This window comes from Mirounga leonina, unplaced genomic scaffold (assembly GCF_011800145.1).
Source record: "Mirounga leonina isolate KUSES-001 unplaced genomic scaffold, KU_Mleo_1.0 Mir_53, whole genome shotgun sequence".
Taxonomy (NCBI): Eukaryota; Metazoa; Chordata; class Mammalia; order Carnivora; family Phocidae; genus Mirounga; species Mirounga leonina.
In genome coordinates, this window is record NW_023270807.1 from 28,065,136 (window position 1) to 28,091,068 (window position 25,933).

A 25,933-nucleotide genomic window follows, 5' to 3' on the forward strand; every position below is an offset into this window, starting at 1 on the left:
TATTATACTTGCTTATTACACATTCAGGGACTCAGCAGGGACATTTATGTGTTTGATGGTTTAGGATCCACTTTACTATGCTTACTTATTTTTGTAAGGAGCATGCAACACACACTGCATCTTCCCAACATTTAAGGTAATGCAAAAATAACAAAACTCTCCAAAGAAAAATACCTTGAAATTGCATTAAATACTGCCTTAATTAGGAATAATTGCTATCATAAGACAAATAACATTATACATTATTTTTCCAATGAGTTCCAGTTTGAGAAACTGAACAGCAGAAACATTTAAGATTTTAGTCATGGCAAAACTGGTAGTTCTTTGAAATCTGGGAGATGCATTAGCAAAACCACAGACACAGCCTATCTTTCATCAAAATCCCGGAGAAAAGTATTTTATGAACTTGGGGGAAATAAGACTGAACACTGGTTAAGGTATGACTTGAAGTTGAGAGCCACTTGGGAAGCTGGCCCAAGGAATGGAGAGAACCACTGGGACTGGTGGCAAATAAGAAAGAAACTTTATGTTGGGCTAACCAACAGCCTATTTTATTAATGGCTTTGAATAAAAGAAGGGAAATGCTTCATTGTGTTTTCTCAGAAACTACTCAAAAGATTACAGAGCCCCACACAATTTGGCGACACAAAGTGGATGCTGAGCGACTAGAGGACACTCCAGGTGTGGAATTTTAGAAAGTCAGTCCTGGAGTAAATGGCACCATAGATTTGGCTGCAGATACAAAGGAATGATGCTCTGGAAAGTTGGTAGGGGACACTCTGTGATGGGCCAGTGGATAGATGAGGGTCCCAGCTGGAGGTGGGATCTTTAATTCTATGGTTTATCTTCCACTGCTCATGCCTCTGTCTTCATAAATGGTGATTTCAATCTCAACAGTCCTCTTTCAGTGGGATCTGTCAGGAGGAGGCCTTGGGGAGCATATATCTTCTCATTCTGCTCTTGAATGCATTTGGACACTTTCTTCAGAACCTTCTCATAATGAGTTTCCACATATAAGAAGATGGCATGTGCTGTTAAACAAGCCAAACAGCCTTTGAGATAGGATTGGCCCCCAAGTTTCTCTGCTTCTGCGTAAAGGTTATTTAGAGTTCGAACTGTTTCTTCAAACTGCTGCCTATCAATCCGGTTCCCCAGCTCCGCCAAGGACTTGCTCTGGACCCGGCACGGGGTGCCACTGCTGTAGTCTTGGCTGAATGAACACCTTCCTGGACACCGGCGCCTGATGCGACCTCTGGGCGAGGACAGGACGGGCACACCACCTCCTCTGCCCTCCAGCTGCAGTCGCTCAGCCCTCCATGAAGACCTTGATGCCATAAGCCTATTAGTGATTCTAGAAATCCTCATTTTTTTTTTTAAATTCTGTCTTATTTTATTCAAGCCAAAAGTATTTGACTATGGAATTTTTTTTAAATCACATTCTGTGATTTATGTCAATATTCTGTGTAAAAACATTTTTTGAAATGTTGTTATGGAATATATAGAAATTATCACTAGTAATGAGCCATGTATGTGAATTTCTTTTTAATGATTTTATTTATTTATTTGACAGAGAGACAGAGCAGAAGCAGGGGGAACAGGAGGCAGAGGGAGAAGCAGGCTTCCCAAAGAGCAGGGAGCCGGATGCGGGGCTCGATCCCAAGACCCTGGGATCATGACAGAAGCCGAAGGCAGTGGCTTAACAGACCGAGCCACCCAGGCGCCCAGAGCCATGCATGTAATTCATAAGCTTTTGTTATGTGCCAGGATGATGAGTTGAATACTTTAAATAGATTCTCTTATACAATGAACACAACAGTCCTAGGAAGTAATTTATTGCTATTTCCATTTTCCAGGGGAAAAAACTGAGCCTATGAAAATTCAGATGACAGGCCCAAAGGCACACAGTTGTCAAAGAAAGTAAGCATATGGGGCGCCTGGGTGGCTCAGTCATTAAGCATCTGCCTTCAGCTCAGGTCATGATCCCAGGGTCCTGGGATCGAGTCCCGCTTTGGGCTCCCTACTCCACGGGAAGCCTGCTTCTCCCTCTCCCACTCCCCCTGCTTATGTTCCTTCTCTCACTGTGTCTCTCTCTGTCAAATAAATAAATAAAATCTTAAAAAAAAAAAAAAAAGAAAGTAAGCATATATTGTTTCCAAATGCTAAACTTGAAAGAGAAGTTTATGTAGATTTCTTTATAATAGCAATATTTTGTTTGACTAATACTTTACATTGATTAGAAACCATTAGGGTATGCTAAACCTGACACAGTATTCAAAAGCCACCAATAATGAGGTATTCTAGTTTAGTGCTCCTTCTAAAAACAAGAAAAATTACTCTAAAAATTGATTTGGAAGTATTATAGCAAACATTGTCAGCTAGAACATACAAGCTCGGAACTTATTACAAATAATTTAAGATGATAAACTCTTAAGGGTAGCTCAAATTACTGCAGAAATAAATATGACAAATATCATTTACTCACGCTTAACCTGTAAATCACATTGGCAAAAGATGACCTGATGTATAACTGTTACTGTTTTAAGTGATTAAGCAAATATGTTGATACCTCCTTCATGATGTCTATTTTTTTTCTATTTCTTCTTTCCCACCATGTTCATTGCAAACATCCTAGTTACAACCTGTGTTTTATTTCTATTCTTTTCTTTTCTTTTTTTTTAAAGATTTTGTTTATTTATTTGAGATAGAAGGAGCAAGAGAGAGAGCATGAACAGGGGGCAGAGGTAGAGGGAGAGGGAGAAGCAGACTTCCTGCTGGGCAGGGAGCCCAATACAGGACTCAGTCCCACAACCCTGAGATCATGACCTGAGCCAAAGGCAGACGCTTAACCAACTGAGCCACCCAGATGCCCCACAACCTGTTTTAAATGACAATGATATATATCTCATCTGCAGTCTTTTTTGTCTCCATTTCTCTCCACACTTCTTGCAGATTAAAGTTTTACAAAGAATATGTCCTGAGCAGGTACCTTCTGTTGTAGCTATGTTCAAAATGGTCACACTATTTAGACCTATGGAACCCTAGGGTCAGTTATGCTAACTGACTCTTTGTGGATGGGCGGTGGGGAGAGGGAAAATGATTTTAACCAATAGTTTATGACACATGGAAACATGGAGGGGGCATCTGGGTGTCACAGTCAGTTAGGCAACCGACTCTTGGTTTTGGCTCAGGTCATGATCTCAGGGTCATGAGATCATAAGCCCGCAGTGAGCTCTGGGCTTAGTGAGGAGTTGGCTTAAGTTTCTCTCCTCCCTCTCCCTGTGCCCCTCTCCACTCTGCTCTCCCTCTCTTTCTCTTTCTCTCAAATAAATAAAACAAATCTTTTAAAAAAAAAGAAAAGGAAATCTAAGAATAGATTCAAGGACACCACACTCAGCCATGTGGTCTTCCTTTTATGCCATATTTATTCTAACTTTAGGATTTACCTATCCTACCTTGTCATCAATTACATTATAATAGTCTGGAAGAGCAAGGAAAATTGCAATAATAAATATACACAATGCATAAAATAAACAACTATAATGAGTACCCATAATTATTAATATTGATATATACAAGTAATTGGTCTGAGTGAAGAAAATCTGTTACATATGAATGTATGATGATGCTACTTTCATTTGGTTACAGAGGAGCATATGTAGTGTCTCAAAAGAGATTTTAAGTAGTCATTTAAAAAAAGTTTTATAGGGTGCCTGGGTGGCTCAGTCGTTAAGCGTCTGCCTTCGGCTCAGGTCATGATCCCAGGGTCCTGGGATCGAGCCCCGCATCGGGCTCCCTGCTGAACGGGAAGCCTGCTTCTCCCTCTCCCACTCCCCCTGCTTGTGTTCCTGCTCTCACTCTCTCTCTCTCTATCAAATAAATAAATAAAATCTTTAAAAAAAAAAAGTTTTATACTTCATGTGAGGTATGGAGTGCTTTGAAATGGCTTCAAAGTAAATATTGGAATAAATGTATATAAGAAATATAATCATATCTCTAACTTGCCCTTCACTCTCATTCCATTTATAAATAATACTTATGTTAATTATGCAGATAAGAGGAGAGGTGCCCAAATAAATCTTTCTGATGTGAAATATTTAACATTTTTTACATGAATCTTTGGAGTTAGTTCTTCATTAAAATAATTTATTTTAGGGGCGCCTGGGTGGCTCAGTTGGTTAAGCGACTGCCTTCGGCTCAGGTCATGATCCTGGAGTCCCGGGATCGAGTCCCGCATCGGGCTCCCTGCTCGGCAGGGAGCCTGCTTCTGCCTCTGACCCTCCCCCCTCTCATGTGCTCTCTCTCTCATTCTCTCTCTCTCAAATAAATAAATAAAATCTTTGAAAAAAAATAAAAATAAAATAATTTATTTTAGGGCGCCTGAGTGGCTCAGTCGTTAAGCGTCTGCCTTCGGCTCAGGTCATGGTCCCAGGGTTCTGGGATCGAGCCCCACATCGGGATCACTGCTCAGTGGGAAGCCTGCTTCTACCTCTCCCACTCCCCCTGCTTGTGTTCCTGCTCTTGCTATCTCTCTCTCTGTCAAATAAATAAATAAAATCTTTAAAAAATAATAATTTATTTTAATGTATTATATTAAGTATCTTTCTATAATATCAGTCATCAAAATAATTGTCAATTTGCATTATAACATGTTTTGAAAATTCTTTTGCATAATATAATTTATTCCTAGAGAGTATTTGAAAAATTAACTTAAAGTACAAAAATTGGGGCGCCTGGGTGGCTCAGTCATTAAGCATCTGCCTTCTGCTCAGGTCATGATCCCAGAGTCCTGGGATCGAGTCCCACATTGGGCTCCCTCCTCGGCGGGAAGCCTGCTCTCCATCTCCCACTCCTGCTGCTTGTGTTCCTGCTCTCGCTATCTCTGTCTCTGTCAAATAAATAAATAAGATCTTTAAAAAAATAAATAAATAAATAAATAAAGTAGAAAGATTTCTATGTTTTCATGCAGGAAAATGGTAACTAAAGATGCTCTGGGCATCTTAATATAAAAGGAAAAGGTAAAGGTTTTCTTATACCTTCATGGGAGTATTCTGCAACTTGTACCAAAAATTACATATAATGCAATTTAAATTATTAATATGTTGATATATTAGCATAATGTTATATTAAAGTGACTTGTAGATGGAAATGAAAACTATAATTTAAAGTGTGATATTTATTTCAATCAGCATCTAACTAATAAAAATGTACATATTGGGATAATAAGAAATGTCTGTTATTAATTAATATAATTATTTAGATATCCTGTATGGATTAAAAAATGACAACTTTCTTGCTTATGAAAATGTGATCACAAAGCATAATGGAGATTACTCCTTTCCCCTTTAAGCCTCAGTTAAATTACAAAATACAAACACACAAAGCAAATCATTACCACCACTACCACAACAACAGAAACCAAACTTAAAGCAAGGGATGAATCTACAAAGACAACACAAAAGAAGAAAGAGACAAGCATGGAGAGAGAACAACATAATTCATTTTCTTATCTCATGGAAACGGCTGAAATTCATTGCTGCAAGAAGAAAACAAACAAACAAACAAACAAAAACAAAAAACCCAAAACCCCCACAATTACCTCTGAAACTCTGGAAGGTTTACAAAATTAGCACAATCAGGAACATTAAAAGTTGGAATGGAATGGTGGAGGTTGAAATTACAATTACTTTTTTTTTTTTTTAAAGATTTTATTTATTTGACAGAGAGAGACACAGTGAGAGAGGGAACACAAACAGGGGGAGTGAGAGAGGGAGAAGCAGGCTTCCTGCTGAGCAGGGAGCCCGATGTGGCGCTCGATCCCAGGACCCTGAGGTCATGACCTGAGCCGAAGGCAGACGTTTAACCATCTGAGCCACCCAGGCGCCCAAATTATAATTACTTTTTTTTTTAAGATTTTATTTATTTATTTGACAGAGAGAGACACAGCGAGAGAGGGAACACAAGCAGCGGGAGAGGGAGAGGGAGAAGCAGGCTTCCCGCCGAGCAGGGAGCCCGATGTGGGACTTGATCCTGGGACTCCGGGATCATGACCTGAGCCGAAGGCAGACACTTAACGACTGAGCCACCCAGGTGCCCCTATAATTACTTTTTGAAAGTCCTGTGTAGGTAGCATTTAGAAACCCAGATCTTTTTTCTTCAAATACACATTGCTATCAGAACACTGTCCTCCATAAGAGAAGAATAATGATTTATTTTTTTGAAGTTATTGCAGTAGAGGGACTCTGCCTTTGGAGACACAAAGCACATAGGGAAGTAGGAATGCTTTCCTGAGACCAATAAATGAAAGAAGCTCTATTATAATAAACTGTATGATTTCCGCGTGCTATCCTATTCTTAGTTTTCAGAACACAAGGTTAATGCTTAGCCCAACTTCCATTTACATCATAGGCTTGTGCCTTACAGAGTTTACAGTGTGGTTGTAAGCCAAGCTAGAATTAGCAAATTTTGGCAAGGATATGTACCAAAAATGACTCTCATACATTAATGATTGAGTCTAAATTGTTGAACTACTTTGAATAACTGGCAGTATGTATATCACATGACCCAGCAAAACTAGTCCTAGTATACCAATAAAAACATGTGCATCTGTGCACAAAAAGACATTTACAAGAATATTTAGATAACAGCATTATTTGTATTAGCCCCTAAATGGAATCTACCTATACTCCAGTCATTGACTAAACAGATAAAATAATGGTAGTATATTTACACCTTACTATAACAAGGAGAATAAGCATACTAGAATTATATGCATGAATACGAATGGAACTAATAAACTGTTCAACAAAAGAAGCCAAACATAGAAAAGGTACATATTGTATGATCCTATTTATATAAAGATGAGGATTTCAAGGGTGCTGGTAAAGTTCTATTTCTCAATCTGAGTATTGGCTACATTAAATTTGCTCTGTCTGTGAAAATACTGTGAACTGTACCATTTGATTTGCATATTTGCCTATTTTTTTGTTATTCTTCAGTAAACTTTTGCTCTCTCTCTGTATATACATATATACACACATATGTACACATATATGATATTTATACATTCAATACTCATATATGTATGTATATATAAATATGTAGATTATCAGATATTTGAAAGTAAATTCTTAAATGAAATGGATGGAGAAAACAATACATCAAAACTAAGAATGAAAAGAAAACACAGAGGAAAAGGAACTAATAAAGGAGTAGAAGAATTTTCTTTGCCTAGAAATATAATTAATATCCTGTGAGAGAGGGACGCCTGTGCGGCTCAGTTGGTTAAAGTGCTTTCGGCTCAGGTCATGATCCCAGAGTCCTGGGATCCAGTCCTGCATCAGGCTCCTTGCTCAGCGGGGAGCCTGCTTCTCCCTCTGCCTTCCTCTCTCCCTGCTTGTGCTCTCTCTCTCTCTGACAAATAAAATCTTAAAAAAAAAAAAAAAAATCCTGTGAGAGATAAGATAACATAAACTGAACAAAATCAATAAAAGCACTGGAAGATAAAGTTAAGGAAATTCTCCAGAAAACAAAATAAAAAATCAAAAGATAAAGACATGGAACATAGCAAAGGAATGTGTGTGTGTATATTCATATCTATTTTAGTAAGTGATTAGACTAAGAAGCTCAACATTGAAATAATACAAGTCCCAGCCAAAAAGACAATAAACACTGAGAGAAAAGAAATGATAAAATTACTAATATTAGAAATTTCCGAGGGGCGCCTGGGTGGCTCAGTCGGTTAAGCGGCTGCCTTCGGCTCAGGTCATGATCCCACAGTCCTGGGATCAAGCCCCACGTTGGGCTCCCTGCCCAGGGGGGAGCCTGCTTCTCCCTCTCCCTCTGCTTGCCTCTCTGCCTACTTGTGCTCTCTATCTCTCTGTCAAATAAATAAATAAATAAATAAATAAAATCTTTAAAAAAAAAAAAAAATTTCCCCAGAACTGAATGACCAAACATTTAAGTCTTTAATGCCTGAGAGAACGAACAGGAGTAAGCCCTAGGGCACTGGTTTACAGACCTGAAAGCTTCCAGAGAGTAACAAACAAATGGATATTAACAAATGAGTAAAATACAGCTGAAGGGTAGAATAAAGTCCTTTTCAGATACGCAAGGTGTCTGGTAGCTGGAGATTTATGTACTCCGCAAAAATGACAAGTATATAATAAAAAAGGAGCAAGAGAGATTGGGATCAAGCCATAAAAAAAGACATGAAGGTAATTCAGAAGATAATGACAAAGGAAAAGATGAGGAAAATAGCTGGAAGCTGGAATCTTCAAATAGATAGAAGGAGGAAGACTTGGGTTCTAATCTTACAGCTGCAAGGAAATGAATTCTGCTAGCACCCTTGGGGATCTAAGAGGCAGACCCTTCCCTGGTCAAGCTTCAGAGGAGAACCCAGAACTGGTCAACACCTTCACTGTTGCTGTGTGATACTCTAATCAGAGAACCCAGCTAAGCCATATCCAGATTCCTAATAGAACCTATGAGATAATAAATGTGTTTGATTTTAAGCTGCCAAGTCTGTGGTAATTTGTTATGCAATGTAGAAACTAGTACAATAAATATTTCACAGTACTTATTTCCAGGTAGAAAGTTGTTGGCCTGTTTCAATTTGCTCTTTATTTCGTCTTATAATTCTCCTCTTCTCCAGATTTAACCACACACTTGCAAGTCCTCCCCAAGCTCCATTCACATGAAGCATATTTTCATACTTTGCCCCAAGGTGGGAGAAAGGACTACCAGTACCACTGCAATGGGCTTTCTTAAAATAATATGCATAATCATATCAAATTGAACAACTTTATGATTTTTTTAACTTCAGGACATTTTATTTTATTTTATTTTATTTTTAAGATTTTATTTATTTATTTGACAGAGAGAGACACAGTGAGAGAGGGAACACAAGCAGAGGGAGTGGGAGAGGGAGAAGCAGGCTTCCTGCCGAGCAGGGAGCCCGATGCGGGGCTCGATCCCAGGACCCTGAGATCATGACCTGAGCCAAAGGCAGATGCTTAACGACTGAGCCACCCAGGCGCCCCACTTCAGGACATTTTAAAGCCTATGATACACTAATATGTGTAGGGCTCTCCAAAACGTTGGTATATAGTATTCAGTATTTTGTGAAATTATCTGATCAAGTAAGCCCCCCACCAAAAAAAACCAAAAACCAAACAAACAAAAAAACACAATCGATCAATCAGTCAATGAACAATAAAAAAAGTAAGTCCCTCAAAACACCTATGAACATCTTTTGGGAAATTATGCTGCTTAGAATAGTTTAGGAAATATGGGCCCAGGCTTTATGTTGGTCATTATATTAAAGCAAGTGATGAATGATGTGAAATATGAAAAGATATTTATTTTTCTCCCATAGAGACATTATAAGTCATCCATAAATGAGAAAAAATCAGACTTTTATTGAAATTTAACTAGGAACCATAGGTACTATGCTAGGCTAATAATGCACTCATTAGATCATTTCTTTTCCTCAATACAATATTGTAAGGAGATATTCACACTTTACCAGCTTTAGATATTGAGGATCAGTGGGAATGAGAAGCTTGCACAAGGTCCACATCTACCAAGTTCAAGGCTTGGACTCAAACCCAACTTGTCTTGGATCCTAAATTTTTATCTTCTCACCACATAATTCCATTTCTAAGGACATATACAAGTGCGTGTCATTTTGTTTGTAAGGCAGAGCTGTTAATCAAGAAATTATATATTGAGTGCTTAGTCCCATTTGACAAATGAATATTGTTTCATTTATATAATTAAATGATTGTTAGAAATTTACTAAAATCCATCACATATTTCCAGTTAACGATCAGTATGGCCTTCTGAGAAACAAGATCTCCCTTATTGATAATCAATTATTTTTTTGCCTTTTGCATTACTTAACTAGGTCTTTAGATGTCTATATATTAAAGTGTGGTTCTGTATTTAAAAACCGACAAGTAAATATTAAGAGAACATTTTTAAAAGCCAACCTGCCCTTCCTCAAACATAAACAGGTAGATAGACCCTTGAAGGCTTGCTGGGTAATATCCCTATCAGCAGAGAAAACTCACCTAGGGTAAGGGTGAATTTAGGAACTTTTCCTAAAGATACCCATCCCAAACTCAAAGATTTGGCAAAATCTGGGGTACAAGCTTTAAATTTTATATGAATTTTGAATTTTTATCCATGATAGTTTCAATGCAGAATGTTTAAAACTATTTCAAAAACAAAACCCTGTTGCAATTAGTCTGTTAATTTTGAAAATTAGGGTGACTTGAACAGAGCTGAAAACATATCTCAAGGTAAAGACACCCTTAATCTCTTTTCTCTGTCTTCGGATTACCATATATGAGACATGAGACTCCCACAATTATATGGAAACAAAAAGCTAACATTTCCTCCCACTGCTCTATGAGCTGAGTCAAGATAAAGCTGTTTTAATCTTACTACCATTAATAAAAAATTCAGGATACTGTAAGTAAAATGTTTGAAAAACAAATGCATTGTCATTGGGAAAGATAGCTAACTAATTTCCTACCATGGAGTAAAAAAGCCTCTGATTGATTGATTAGTCTCTTTTCTTATCCCAGGGGAAAATGAGTACAAGGACTTTTTTTTTTTTTCCAGTGAGGGTGGATGAGTAATGATCTTTATTTTAGCACTACTTTTCATTCCATGGAAACGAACTGAGAGCTTTGGATGACTCATAGATCTCAAGATAAACCCTTAGCCAACTATCAAACTTAATTTCAATTGCAAAGATCTATTAATGACTATTCATTTTATTCAAAGCTGTCTTACATTTGATGATTTGTGTTGCACTCTTGAAGAAATATCTCCTAAAGAAGATGAATTTGTAATTCTTAATAAATAAACAATAATTTATATAACGTATCTGAATTTTAAGCATTATGTCTTAAAATCTTTTTCTAAAAAAATTTAAGAACCTTTGGTCAAGACAGTATATTCATCCATGAATCTCCTTCAAATCCATATGAAACTAGAAAACTATGAAAAAGATAAAATAAAAAAACTTATCTGGTTTCAAAAATAAAATCAAACATCCTTAGACCTTGTTCAAAGTAAAAATTTCAATGGACAAAGTTAAACAGGCATTGAAGACTATTTAAGGCAACAGGGAAGAGAAATCAGAATGTAGTCTGACCTCAATTCTAATGAAACAAAGGCCTGGAGGGTTTCTAAGAGCTGACTGGATGGGGGGGTGGGTGCATTCTGAGCCATGTGTATTTGCTGATCAGCCTTACACAAAGGAAAAGTAAACTCTTGTATCTCTGGGACAGGAGGTAATTTTACAATTTAGAGCTAGGAGTTCATGGGTGTAAACTCCTACTTTCCCATCCGAGACTGGGAGGTAGGGGACACTATCTTCCTAGATGGTTACATTTCAAAGGGCTGGCTTGGCACTCCTTGAGAAAGCAAGCTTGGCGAGAGGCTTTTAAAAGATACTTACATTTCAGGGCGCCTGGGTGGCTCAGTCTTTAAGCGTCTGCTTTCGGCTCAGATCATGATCTCAGGGTCCTGGGATGGAGCCCCGCGACGGGCTCCCTGCTCAGCAGGAAGCCTGCTTTATCTTTTTCAAAGTAGTGGTAAAAGATATTCAGGCATCGGATAAGCGTTTCAATAGAAGTTAAGAAATAAAACTTAGAAGTTTAGTGCAGTCACTGACATTATGTGATTCCTGAATCGGGGGCGTGGGGGAAAAATGTAGCAACAAAATAAAGCTTGGATTTATTGAATCACAAAGCAATGTGAGTCCAGACTACTTACCAGCCAAGTGATCTTTCTGTCTGCCTGGATTTAGTAATTATCATTCATAAAATGATATAACTGGACATTGTGTGAACAGTAAAGAGACATAATTGCTAATTGCTTTAATTCATACTGCTTGGATAATTCTGGTCAAGAGACTCTTGCTGCCAACAAAATATCCTGGACCATCATTGTTTAGTTTTAGGTATTTTAAAGCTTTCTTTATAAAGGGTCAAGGATTATTTGTTTATGACTTCCACTCATTGGATGATATTTCTGTGGCATCATACAAAATGAGTCTCTTAGATTGGTGAAATGTATCCCTTTAAGGAGAAAGGGGGGGAAATCGGAGGGGGAGACGAACCATGAGAGACTATGGACTCTGAGAAACAAACTGAGGGTTCTAGAGGGGAGGGGGTGGGGGGATGGGTTAGCCTGGTGATGGGTATTAAAGAGGGCATGTTCTGCATGGCACACTGGGTGTTATACGCAAACAATGAATCATGGAACACTACATCAAAAACCAATGATGTAATGTATGGTGATTAACATAACATTAAAAAAAAAAAACTAAACTAAAATCCAGAGGGATTATGAGCAGCTCCAAAAACACAGGATGGATGGTGGTGATATGAAATAAAGTGTACAATAAATGGACCCAACTGCACATAGGTTATCTGAATAGTCTCTATATTACATATATGTATCTGTGTGTATATGTATAGATGTATTGCTTAGGTGATGTTAAATGTCAAATTTCCTGTTTATAGTGCATATAATAAATCTGAAGTTACCTACAAGTACTGCAACACCCAACTAGCTGAATAATCCAAACAATTATTTCAGTTTTTCCTTTCAATTCTGTTTGATTATAAAATCACATTTTTTTCATAAGCTTCTGATCTAAACCTAAATTCCTCAAACCCGTTTATTTTTTACAAACAGGTTTAATATCTTACTTATTGGAAATAAAAATAATTCACTGGAAAAAAATCAAATATATCTTTTACCTTGTACATTCATAATATAAACGTGAAAATTCCCTTGCTTTCTATGATTTGAAATATTTCACAATGCCGCAAATAACTATTTGTAAGTAGCTGTTCTCCAAAAACACAACAACAACAAAATTCTACTTACATTCATATAATTTACACTTGGGAAAATTTCAGCTCAAGTCATGAGATTTTATGGTCCAAATAATGATGGATATGAAGATGAATGTTAAGGAAATCAATGATTTTTATATGAGGAAATTAAACTCAGAAGTTTGGTGTCTTGAGGAAAGGTGGGAAGAAAGTCACATATTAATCACAGTAGGAGGCACCTGGAAAATGCTTCTTCTTTTCTGAAACATGTGCCAATGCAATATTCAAGGATGAGGCTCACAAACACGATGGCTCTGTTCACTGCTGTGCGTGGGGCAGCCTGCACATGGCTCTGTTAGCACCTGGGAGCTGAAGGGACCATGAAGACGGATGAGGAGAGAATCCAGTGGTGGAATACAAATGGTTCGTGTGCTGGAAGCAAAAATCACAGTCTAAGAGGCTGAAAGGAAATGAAGTAATTCATTTTTAAAATCCTCATTACATTTGCTTATTTCTTAAATTCTCTGACTTTGTTAAACAGGTGTATAAAATGTGGACGTAAAGGAGGAGAAAACAGAAAGATTCCACATTCAAAGCTCTGTTATAAACAAAAATGAGTGAAATGATGTGCGTGTGTGTTTCAGTATTTAATATGTCCTCCTAAAGAATTCAAACTGCCCTACGCATTCATACTAAACACATATTTGGGGGAACAAGATGCTTCCTTCTAATTGTTTTGAGAGCACTGGGGGACTCTAATCTTTACTGTCCTGCATACACATTTATACATTTTAAAACGCTAAGAGTTTCTAAGAGTAGCTTTACCAAGTAAAAATTAAAGCAGGAGACAGTAACTAAATGAATGCTCAATCTACCTTGATATTACACATTTTAATTGCACAAGATTTGGATGAAAGAACAGAATAGCAATAGTTGGAGGTTGTTTTGTGTCTTCACTTAGTTCCAAATTTTATGGAAACATGCTTTTAGAAGTACCTCGCAAGTATCCCCATCCCCCTCAATGCGCATACACAGAAACATTGCCGCATTGCAGCTAGAGTATGGTATTCTATATTCTGGATAGTAGGTATGAAATGATTTGTAGAGGGAGGATAGCTCTAGGTTTTTATTTGTTTTGTCTATTACACTATTTTTGTCATAATGCATTTCCCCCCACAATTGTTCTTAATAATAGCAAGTTCATATATTTAGGGGGAGAGAGAACTACTTTCAATTATATTACTCACTCATTGTTCATTCATTAGCTAGCATTATCCTGTGAAGAAAATGGTTCTTTCAAGAATTGGAGACAAACTAAAGTTCATCCTTTTCAAATGTAAATATTAAATTCCTTCCTTTTATTTTTTATTTTTATTTTTTTAAGATTTTATTTATTTGACAGAGAGAGAGACAGCGAGAGAGGGAACACAAGCAGGGGGACTGGGAGATGGAGAAGCAGGTTTCCTGAGGAGCAGGGAGCTGGATGTGGGGCTGATGCGGGGCTGGATCCCAGATGACTTGAGCCCAAGGCAGACGCTTAATGCCTGAGCCACCCAGGCACCCCAAATTCCTTCCTTTTAATTATCCTTTTTTTCAGGGTAAAGGGTTGGCATAGCAATCAATGCAAATAGTGGCAGATGAGCTTTCTTTCTTCTTTCTTCCCTCCTCCCTCCCTCCTTTAATTTTTCCTTCCTTCTCCCTCCCTTTCTTTTTTTCTTTCATTTTTTCTTTCCCTCTCACTTTCTATTTGTGTATTACTATGCACTCATGGATTTTTTTTAATTCAGTATTTTACATTAAATGATGGTCATTTCTCTTTTTGTTATTCATATTGTCATAAAGAACTTTTAAAACTCAACAACAAAAATAGAAGAAATCCAATTAAATCATGGACAAAGGGCTTGAGTAGATAATTTCCCCAAATAATATATGCAAATGACCAAAAAGCATGTGAAGACATATTAACAGCATTATTAATTAAGGAAATAAAAACAAACAAAAAAAACCCAATGAAATACCATATCCCACCAACTAGGATGGCTATAATAAAAATTATAGTTATTAAAAAAAAGTGTAAAAAAATGGAGAAATCTAAACCCACACACATTGCTTGTGAAAATGTAAAATGGTTCAGATGTGGAAAATAGTATGGCAGTTTTTCAAAAAGTTAAATATGAAATCATATTACCCTGCAGTTACCTTCCTAGCTCTATACCCAGAAGAACTGAAGACAAATATTTAAACAAGTACATGCACTTACATGTTCATAGCAGCACTATTCACAGTAGCCAATAAGTGGAAAAAACCCAAATGTACATCATCAGATAAATGAATAAACACATTTTGGATATATTTGGGGAAAATTCCACATGCAATGCAATATTATTAAAACCAAAAGGATGAAGTACTGATGTATACTGTAACATAGATGAATCTCTAAACATACTGAGGGAAAGACGCCAGCCGCTATTTTTCCCTTCAGTTCTGTCAGTTTTTGCTGCATATATTCAGAAGCTCTACAGTTAGGGGCCATATCCTTTTATGACTGTGAGGCCTTCTAGATGAACTGATTATTCTGTCAATATGTAAGGTCTTATTTTTATATCTGGCAATTTTCTTTGCTCCTCCATCTACTTGTCTGATTTATAACTACTGTAGGTTTCTTTGATTAGTGCTAGAATTTTTTTTTCATTTTTTCAATTAAACCTATTTATGTAATTCCATTTGAAGTGAATTGCTAGGAGACAAAATTATAAGGCAGTGTTTTGTTTTTGTTTTGTTTGCTTGTTTTTATATATGTGACAATCCTTGTCTTTTAATTAATGTTTATGCCTATACATTTATTTATTGACATGTTTGGATTTAGATCTACAATTTTATTATTTGTCTTTTGTTTTTTTCCTCTTTGTGTGTGTGTGTGTGTGTGTGTGTTCCTATATTTACTCTTTCCTGCTTCCTTTTGGGTTATTGGCCATATTTTAGTATTCCATTTTAATTTTTCCATTTTATTACACCTTTTTATGTAATTTTTTTATTCCACTTAAAGTGGAATTTAGAAACCTTACTACTATATAGATCCCTTTAATCTCTCTTTTTTATATTGTAGTTGCCTTATACATTATAGCTACCTACATTAAAAACCACATCAGTTATCAAATTTGATTGGAGCCAACAAATACAATTTTAAGAAGTCTAGAATAGAATATCTCTCATATATACCCATCCAGATAGTTATCATTTCTGTTGATCTTCCTTTAGTCTCATGTTTCGTGATGCTTCCTTCTGGTATAATTTAACTACTGTCTTTCTTTCTTTTCTTTTCTTTTCTTTTTTTTTTTTTTTGAGATTTTATTTATTTATTTGACAGAGAGACAGCGAGTGAGGGAGCACAAGCAGGGGGAGTGGGAGAGGGAGAAGCAGGCTTCCCGCGGAGCAGGGAGCCCGATGTGGAACTGGATCCCAGGACTATGGGATCATGACCTGAGCCGAAGGCAGACGCTTAACTGACTGAGCCACCCAGGCACCCTAACCACTTTCTGAACAACTTCCTGTAGTGATTCTTTCAGACCTCTTCAGAGGTACACATTATTTTAGTTTACTTTTATCTGAAAATGTCTGTATTTCATCTTCTTTTCCAAAGGTTGTTTCCACTGGATATATAATTCTGCATAAATGATTTTTTTCTGTACGTTAACGATTTTTCTATCTTCTTGTGGCCTGCATGAAATCTGATGAAGTATCTAGTCATTTTGATCATTATTCTCCTACAAATAATGCTTTGATTTCCTCTTTTTTTTTTTTTAAGAGTTTATTTATTTGAGAGAGAGAGAGAGAGAGCAAGCGAGCATGTGCATACTAGGTGGGGTAGGTGGGGCCGGGAGAAGGGGCAGAGGGAGAGGGAGAAGCAGACTCCCCACTGAGCAGGGAACCAAAGGCAGGGCTTGATCCCAGGACCCCAGGATTACGATCTGAGTCAAAGGCAGCCACTTAACCGACTGAGTCACCCAGGTGCTCCTCCTCTGGTTGTTTCAAGGTTATTTTTCTTCTATTCAAACTGTTTGATTGTAATATGACTGGGCATTTTTGTTCTTGTGGTTGTTTTTAGTTTATCTTGTTTCAAATTTTTTTGTGTTCCTTGAATCTGTTGTATGTTTTCCCAAAACTTAGGAAAATTTCAGGCATTATTTCTTTAAATATTATTGGAGTCTTTCTCTTCTCCTTGGAATATATTGACATGCATATTAATTATTTTGTTATATTTCCAGAGATCCCCGAGTATCTGCTTATTTTTTTCTAATCTTTTAAAAAATTTATTTTGCCAGATTAGATAATTTCTATTGTTCTATCTTCATGTTCTTTTGTCATCTCCAGAGGAATATTGAACCTGTCCTTTGTAATTTTTGTTGTGGTGGTGGTTGTTATCATATTTCTTTATTTCTTTATATATTATTTTTCCTGGATAAGTCTTTAAGTTTGTTTCAAGAGTGTTCACAATGGCTTATTGAAACATTCCTATAAGAGTGCTTTAAAATCTTCACCAGTTAATTCCAACAGTATTTTTTATTTTGACACTTTTCTGTCTTGATGTCTTGTTCCATGCCAGTTGAGAGTTTCCTAGTTTTTTATATGCTAAATGATTTTGGATAGTGTACTGTACATTTGGATATTGTGCTATTAAATCTTTGATCCTGTTTAAATCATATGGAGAATGATAATACTTTTTCTTTAATCATGCAATTGACCTGATTAGCTTCAGGCTGCAAATTTCAACCTGACTACTTTAAACTGTAGGTCCAACGTTAGTTCAGTTTTGAAAGACTTTGCAATGCCATTTAGATCTGTCCCTGGCGTGTAGTTCCCAATGACTCTGAGACCTGAGCAGTAGTCTCTTTCAGTTTAGTTCTCAAAATCCTTAGCTTGCTAGTTAGTGTCAGATTTGTGCATACATATCTCCCCTTTCTTTCTCCAGATAGCCAGAAAGCTGAAGCTTTAATAAGCCCACTCTGTAGCACACTTCTACAGCATCCCCTGCATTCAAGATGACACCGGGATATAGAGAGAAAAAAAAAAAAAAAAAAAAAATCAAGGGATTTGCCCCAAACTCATGGAATCAGAGCACCATTTATTAGAGTTTCTCTTCTTCAGTGTTTTGGCTCCTGTAGATTTCCATTACATTGATATTTCTGGCAACATTGCTAAGAGATTGTTTGGTGGTTAGAGCATGAGAATGAGAGAGAAGGGGGGAAAAAGGGTGGAAATAGTTCTGCACTGTCTCTACTATTTAGCCAGAACTAGTAGGGTTCTCCTGGATTATTCTCTATCCACACTTATGCCCCCTTTGGGATTGTTTTTGCATTATAGCTAGAGATTTTTTTTTTTTTTTTCCAGTAGGGGAAAGATGGTAAAGCTACTGCTAGTTCTGTGGCATTTAGAATTCTGGTCTTTTTCTCCAAAATGCCTGCTATTTTTTTTCAAAGTCCTCAAACTGATGATGCATGCATTCTGTCCAGATTTTATAGTTACCTTTAGTAGGAAAGACAAAGTAGAGTGTGCTTATTTTATCTTACCCTGGCCAAGAGTAAATAATTTAGATCTTTATTCTTTTTTTCTATTAATAGTGACTGTTATGTTCTGATACATGATAGTGAAAGTTTATTATATATGCATTTTACTGACCATATTATTCATCTAATTAGTAACGAGTACACATGAATATTTTACAGTATTCTTAGCCATTTCATGGCTATCTGAATAAACTGTTAGATTACTTCTGATGTGTTTTCCTTGTTTTTTGTTGAATTTTGGATATATAGATGTCCATTTCTTTCTCTTTAAGTCACTTGGTGAGTCATATAGCATGTCATTTTCCTGTTATGTCTATCATTCAGTTTTTGTGAATTTCCTAATTAATAATTGATTATCACAATATCAAGATAAAAAGTATCTTACTGGAATTTTTTTTTTTTTTAGTAGAACTATTCATGTTTTTTGTTCTTTCTCAAAGAAGTTTTGGTAATTCCTTTTTTATTTTTTAGGAAATTGTCACATAAGTTTTCAAGTTTAATGATACACATTCATAATAGTATCTCATTAGCTTTTAAATCTGGGTTAATAATTAGAAGAGTCACTTCTGCTTCCATTGCACAAATGCAGTGTCCAGTTCTGTTCTACATATTTCACAAATAATAGCACAGTAATTTTCATGATTAAAGAGTAGATAAAGGGGCACCTGGGTGGCTCAGTCGTTAAGCATCTGCCTTCGGCTCAGGTCATGGTCCCAGGGTCCTGGGATCGAGCCCCGCATCGGGCTCCCTGCTCCGCGGGAAGCCTGCTTCTCCCTCTCCCACTCCCCCTGCTTGTGTTCCCTCTCTCGCTGTCTCTCTCTGTCAAATAAATAAATAAAATCTTTAAAAAAAATAAAGAGTAGATAAAAATTATTATGGGTTTTGTAACAAAAAAGAAGAGTAATACCCCATAAAATAATACTATTGATATGATTCTCCCAATTTTAGAGTGGAAGTAACTGAGGCATAAACCCAAGTCACATGGCTGATAAATAATATAGCCAGGTAATGTGGATCCCCAGTCTTTGGCCTTGATATCTTTAACTTACCACCTTTTTACTGGATTATGTGCTTAATTTTTTCACTTTGTCTGAGATTATTGTTTTTGTCTTAGTTTTGTTCCTGTGACTTGTCTCATGATTATTCCTCTTCGCATCCCTGTTCTGTTTTGTGAAATACTCAACTTGATCTTACTTCTCAGTATTAGGAACCTATTAAACATTGTGAATTGTTATTTTTTTAAATTTAGAAATCAAGCCTTAATTCTAGAAAGTTTTTTTTTCTTCAGCAACTCCTTGAGGATTGTCATTATTTTAAATAAATGTTCTCATCTCTCCATATTTGGTAGTCTTTCAATGTTGTTCATCATCATAGTCTTGTTTTTTCACATTACTAATTTGTTTTGAGGAAGTTATAATTTACTTATTTATTTAGTTGTTTATTTTCCATAGCTCCAGATCAGTCTATTAAATAAGAAAATAGGGGGAAGAATGTGTTTGGTGAGTGCAACATTACAAGGGCTAGGAAATGGGTCACCTCTGAGCTGAGATGCCCAGGAAAAGTCCTTTGTTAACAGCCCTTTCTGGATGTAAGAGGTTATCTGCTTCTTTTATTGTAGATGGAATAACTCAGTCTCAGCACCCAATTACCTTTGAATCCTACTCACAGCAGGATTGAGGATTGCTTGCACAGCTTATTCATGTGGATAGTACAGATGGAGCTCCTTAATTTGTCATGAAATATACAGATCTTCATGGTTTAGAAGAGAGGCAAACCTTTTGTTGATGGCCCTCCAGTTCTCTTATTGTACAGTAGAAATGAGGGCCATCCCCTGGAATTTACCAGAATAAAAGAGCCTTAGGCATATTACCTAAGCTACACAAGCAGGCTTATATGTTTTGCTGTGTTATTTCAAAGGAGGTGACACCATGAGAAGGAACTGAGGATGTGTGTTCAGGCTACACCTTCCCAGAATCCACTTTATTCACATTGCTTTTGGAAAAGTACTTTTCTGACCATTTTACTGCACACTTAATATAATAAAATGTTAAAAGTGGAGCACCTGGGTGGCTCAGTTGGTTGAGTGTCTGACTTTTGATTTCAGGTCAGGTCATCATCTCTGGGTCATGAGATGTAGCTCCAGGTCAGGCTCTGTGCTCAGCAGGGAGTCTGCTTAAGAGATTCTTTCTCTTCCTCTCCATCTGCCACTCCCCCAGCTCATGCTCTTTCTCTCTCTCAAATAAATAAATAAATACAATCTTAAAATGTTAATAGTAACATCTTAGGCTTTCCACTACACATTTTACATTTTGAAATGCAAAGTCCATTGCATTTTATCTATTTTTTTATTTCATTGCATTTTATTTTTTTTTAAATGTTTATACTGGGAAGAATTCACCCACTGACTAATAAAATATTCATTAGTTTGCTCTTCAGCATAAGATGCAAAGCTAAGTAAAACATTTTAAAGGAAAACTATGTTGGGCGCCTGGGTGGCACAGTTGGTTAAGCGACTGCCTTCGGCTCCGGTCATGATCCTGGAGTCCCGGGATCGAGTCCCGCATTGGGCTCCCTGCTCGGCAGGGAGTCTGCTTCTCCCTCTCCCACTCCCCGTTTGTGTTCCCTCTCTCGCTGTGTCTTTCTCTGTCAAATAAATAAATAAAAAATCTTAAAAAAAAAAAAGGAAAACTATGTTTCAGAACGTTATGTGGCAAATTTAAATGTTGCTGAATAACTGAGAATAACAGCAATTAATATTCAAGATAATGAGTCTGTCACGCAGGATTCAATCATAAAAATAGAATCGCTAAAAATGATAAAGAGTATGGAATTCATACAAAAGGTTTAAATTTAAACAATTGTAAGTACTGGTTACAGTTCATATACACCTGTGGCTTCGCTTCTGGTGCTGGGCCTGAAGAGCAGGGCAGTCTGTCAGGAAGGAAAGATAGATATGAAGTGGAGGAGAGTCAGGGCAAACTGGAGCCCATGAAGACCAGCTGGCATCTGCACTGGTTTCTCAGTCTCCAGCTTTGATGATGAAGGTGACATGCAAAAGAAACTAGTGCCCAGGAGTTGGAGAGAATGAGCAAGATCTGGCGGAAACTGAAGAAGCCGTGGGCCTGGCAGTTGTCCCAGGCCAATGAGATGAGCTGGCAAATCAGCTACGATATGTGTGCATTACCACAGCACCTAGTTCTGCACTGCCCTTCTGAGCTGAGAAAGAACTTGGCTGCTGGTTCACTTTCGTCTTCCAAAGCCAACACAAAACGTCTCTTGCGGCCCATGATGATCTAGAAATATGGAATTGGAAAACAATACCAGCATAACTCAGTTGACCCAGTACAAATCTACAACAATGAGTAAGAGAATATACATTGGTCTATGGAATTTTTAAAAAGTTATTGTAAAATCCTATATTTGCTCTGAAAAGAATAATGAAATATACTATCCTGAGGAATAACTATATTTTGTACTAATTTGAGGAATTATATATATTTTTAAATATATTATTACATCAATAAATTATATTTCAGGAAATAAAAATGCTAGTGAATAAATTTCTGAACACTATTAGGATTTGAGCACTCTGTGTCCACTTTGATTTTTTTTAAATGTCTGGGGGTTTTGCTTTTTGTTTGTTTTTTTCCTCATAATTTCTTCATGTCCATATATGGAAATTTCAGAACAGTCATATATAAACCATAATATTGTTAATGTATTGTTAGTGGAAATAATGAACAGTCTGGAGGAGGTAAAAATGCATATTTGTCCAAAGAAAAGTGACTTTGTTCTATAGCAGACAACAATGATTCCAAGTTTAAGAAATTGATATTATCTAATGTGGTGTGACAATATTTTGTGAAACCCAAGTGCAAGAAACAGAATCCTAAGCTTATCTTACATTTTTTCATGCCAATTTAATGTCCATTAAGGATTACGAAAGATAAAGTTAAATTGATTCAGCACTAAAATTCTATGATGCTTTTCAAACTAATATAATGATAATGTATTATTCAGATTTTGGGTTTCATTAACACTGAAACAAAGTATTTCCTCCTAACTTTTTACTCCTAATAAAACCCAACAAATTTACTATGGACACTATGGAGAAATTACAATGTCTAATTTTTAATGACTCTATACTACTTAATAATCTACCACTGAAATTTAAATGTCCCTAAATATTTCATAAAAACCTGTATATTTTTTTCTTGTCAGATGCTAATATACTTCATGAAATTTATTTATTTATTTCTCTAATCCAAAAAAGGCAGTAAGAAGAGAACTATGATGGAGTAAGTGAAAAGTTTGGAATAGATTATGGAGAGTCTTATACTTCTCAGTTTTTCATAAATAATTAAATATAAATTTTATGAAAAGAGTTATCTAATTTTATAACTAAAATTTTAACTTTCCTTTAAGGAAAAGCTGAGATATATGTGAGCATGTCTACATTCTTGGTGCACTGAGTTTTTATATTTCACTCGCTGGAGAGGAAAGTAAAAGGAATGCCTATATGGTAGAAATTATATTTGGTCATTATCTATGTTTCTGCTTATTTCTACTATTGTAAATATTTAATAGTGCTAGAAAAATGTACAAAATAATATTGGTTCCATTAACGTAGTCACCTATATTTACATTAGGTGATAAGATATGAATGTGATAGGATTCCATCTGGTACATTATTTTCCTAGGAAACAAGTAGAATATGATTATTTGAAACTGAAATCCAAATTATTTATTTCATTAAATATTTTCATAACCAGATACTCTCTATGACCCTTGCTGTGGTCTGACACTCCAGGCTTTCATTCCCTTGCCTAGTGACTCAGTCTGCCCTCCATGTACACTGTAAATGGAATTATATGCTTCACTTTGATATTTCAAATTTGCTGCTGAATCTTTTCTATAAAATTAACCTACTTTTTATGCTCACCAAACTCTAAGTCAAGAACGAATTCCTCCTAAGCTCAATTTAAGCCTGGGGATATGCATACTACATTCAATGTTCAGGGCACTAAATTGACTTGAGGGAGGGTGAGGTGGATTCAGGACAATACTGGCAGAATCTGACAGGACAAAATAAATTTTCCTTAAGGTCTTATTTAACTTTGCAGTATATATTTTCAGACATACTGCAGGCTATTTCAGTGCAGACTATGGACTTTGCATGGAATTATTTTTTAAACAAACAGGAAGGAAGAGAAAACTGCATTATGTGGAATGAATTACATCAACTAAATTTTTCATCCAGTTGTCATGACAACCCTCATATTTTCCATAATGTGTAGTCTATTAAGTGTTGAACTAGATATGCTTAAAAAAAGATACTAACATTCAGGGAGGCATTTTCCATTAGAACTCTTTGAAAGGACCACAGGATTATTATGCTTCAACAAACAACCTGTCATCCTTATGCTATTCCTTGGATCACAAAATGGGTGAGAAAAGCATGAAAAACACCCTATAATATCAGGGTTCATTGTTATTTTCTTTAAATGTCAGGTACTTCCACCATCAGCAGATTCTTGGGTCCTATCTATGGAATTGGTGACAGCTGTGGTCCAGCTAATGTTGACTATCTCCAGTGACTGTGAATTAATCACTTCTGTGTGAACTTTCTTGAAAGTAAATAAACTTGAAATATTAGAACACTCTCCTAAAAACACCATCTCCCTTTATCTTTAACCCACTTTTCTTCCTTTTGTAGTTATAAGCTTGAATCTTCTTCCAAATCACTGCTCTTAAAATAATTAAAGCCAACTTATGTTTGAATTGCATTCTCTAGTTATCAGATTAAATAATACAATTCTCAGCAGCTATTTCATACAGCTAGTTATAAATATTGTTTCCATTCTGATATATTTTTTTGTAAGAGGGCTACTTCAGGTTGGTCAAGATCAAAATCTAGAGAACATATATCTCTCCCATCATTCCGTATCCTTGGTTGCTTAAGAAATACTGGCTTTATAATCATTTACAGATAATAGTCACATGACTTCTAAAACAGGTTTGGGTATATATATATCTAATCTCATATATATCTCATAATATCACTACTTCTAAGTCCAGTAAGTCACACTAATACTACCAATTTTTACCTGCACAGATCCGTCTGGTTTATTAAATCCTCTTTTTCTTCTCCAGTCACTCATTCCTTCCTAAAGTTGAAATAGGAAACAAACATGCCTAAAGAATAATCAACACATAGCATATTTTATAGGTATATAATTCCATTTTGTTATAAAGCATTTACTACATAAGCCTGTCTAGAGCGACTTTTATTTTTCCCTAAATTTATCCAATTTTCAAAATCAATTTAGCCAATATTTTTGACCCTCAATCATGTGCCAACCACTTTGCTAAAAGAGAAATGAAAATGAGTAAACTAGCACTGATAATCTAGGAAGGAAAGCAAATGTATACACAGAAATTTCAACTTTATACCTTATGCTTTTATTATGTAGTACTATAAACTGAATGTTTGTGTTCTTCCCAGATTCATATGTTGAAACCTAATCCTCAGTATGATGGTATTTGGAAGTGGGGCTTCGGGGAGGTAATTATGTCATGATGGTAGAGCCTTCATGAATGGAATTAATGCTCTTATAAAAGAGACCTCAGAGAGGTATCTCACCCTTTCTGCCATGAAACACAGCTAGAAGGCAGCTGTCTATGAACCAGGAAGCAGGCTCTCACCAGACATCAAATCTACTAGCACCTGATCTTGGACTTCCGAGTGTCAAGAACTATGAGAAATAATTTCTGGGGTTTATAATTTTTTTTTTTAAGATTTTGTTTATTTATTTATTTGACAGAGAGAGAGAAACAGCATGAGAGGGGATAGGGTCAGAGGGAGAAGCAGGCTCCCCGCCGAGCCGGGAGCCCGATGCGGGACTCGATCCCAGGACTCCGGGATCATGACCTGAGCCGAACGCAGTCGCTTAACCAACTGAGCCACCCAGGCGCCCAATTTCTGGGGTTTATAAGCCACCCAGTCTATGGTATTCTGTTACAGAAACCTGAGCAGACTAATACATGTAGAGAACCCCACGCAAACAGACAATTTCAAAAGTTTTCCCTGAACTGATGAAGACAGAGATAACGCCTAAGGATATAAGGAAAAAATTTGTCCAAGATCTGTGGGAAGACCATTTTAGGTAAGAAGTGTGATTGAGACGATACATATGTATAAAGTAGTAAGAGGTGTGTGAGGAACTACCAGCTATCATGCATTTTAAAGCATAAATCTAGATAGGACAGTGCAGAGACAGGTATGTGCCAAGTCACACTGACGCTTGAATAACGTGTTCCAAGACTTGAATTTATCTGGCATAGAGATCCATTGATGAGTTTGAAGCACCTTGGTGATGGTGATCTATGTTGTCTTCTGGTGGGAACCGGTATTGTTTTCTTAATTAGCTGGAAACCATACTTGAAGGTAAGGTCTTAACTCCTAACATGCTATTATAATATCTAGCATGGTTCAGAAGACATTTAATAATA

The 25,933-nt window shown here is 36.4% G+C and overlaps 1 pseudogene; it reads right to left on the reverse strand.

Annotated features, from left to right (window-relative positions):
- Positions 1 to 464: 464 nt before the first annotated feature.
- Positions 465 to 24,582, reverse strand: LOC118000984 (annotated as a pseudogene).
- Between the last annotated feature and the right edge of the window lie 1,351 nt (positions 24,583 to 25,933).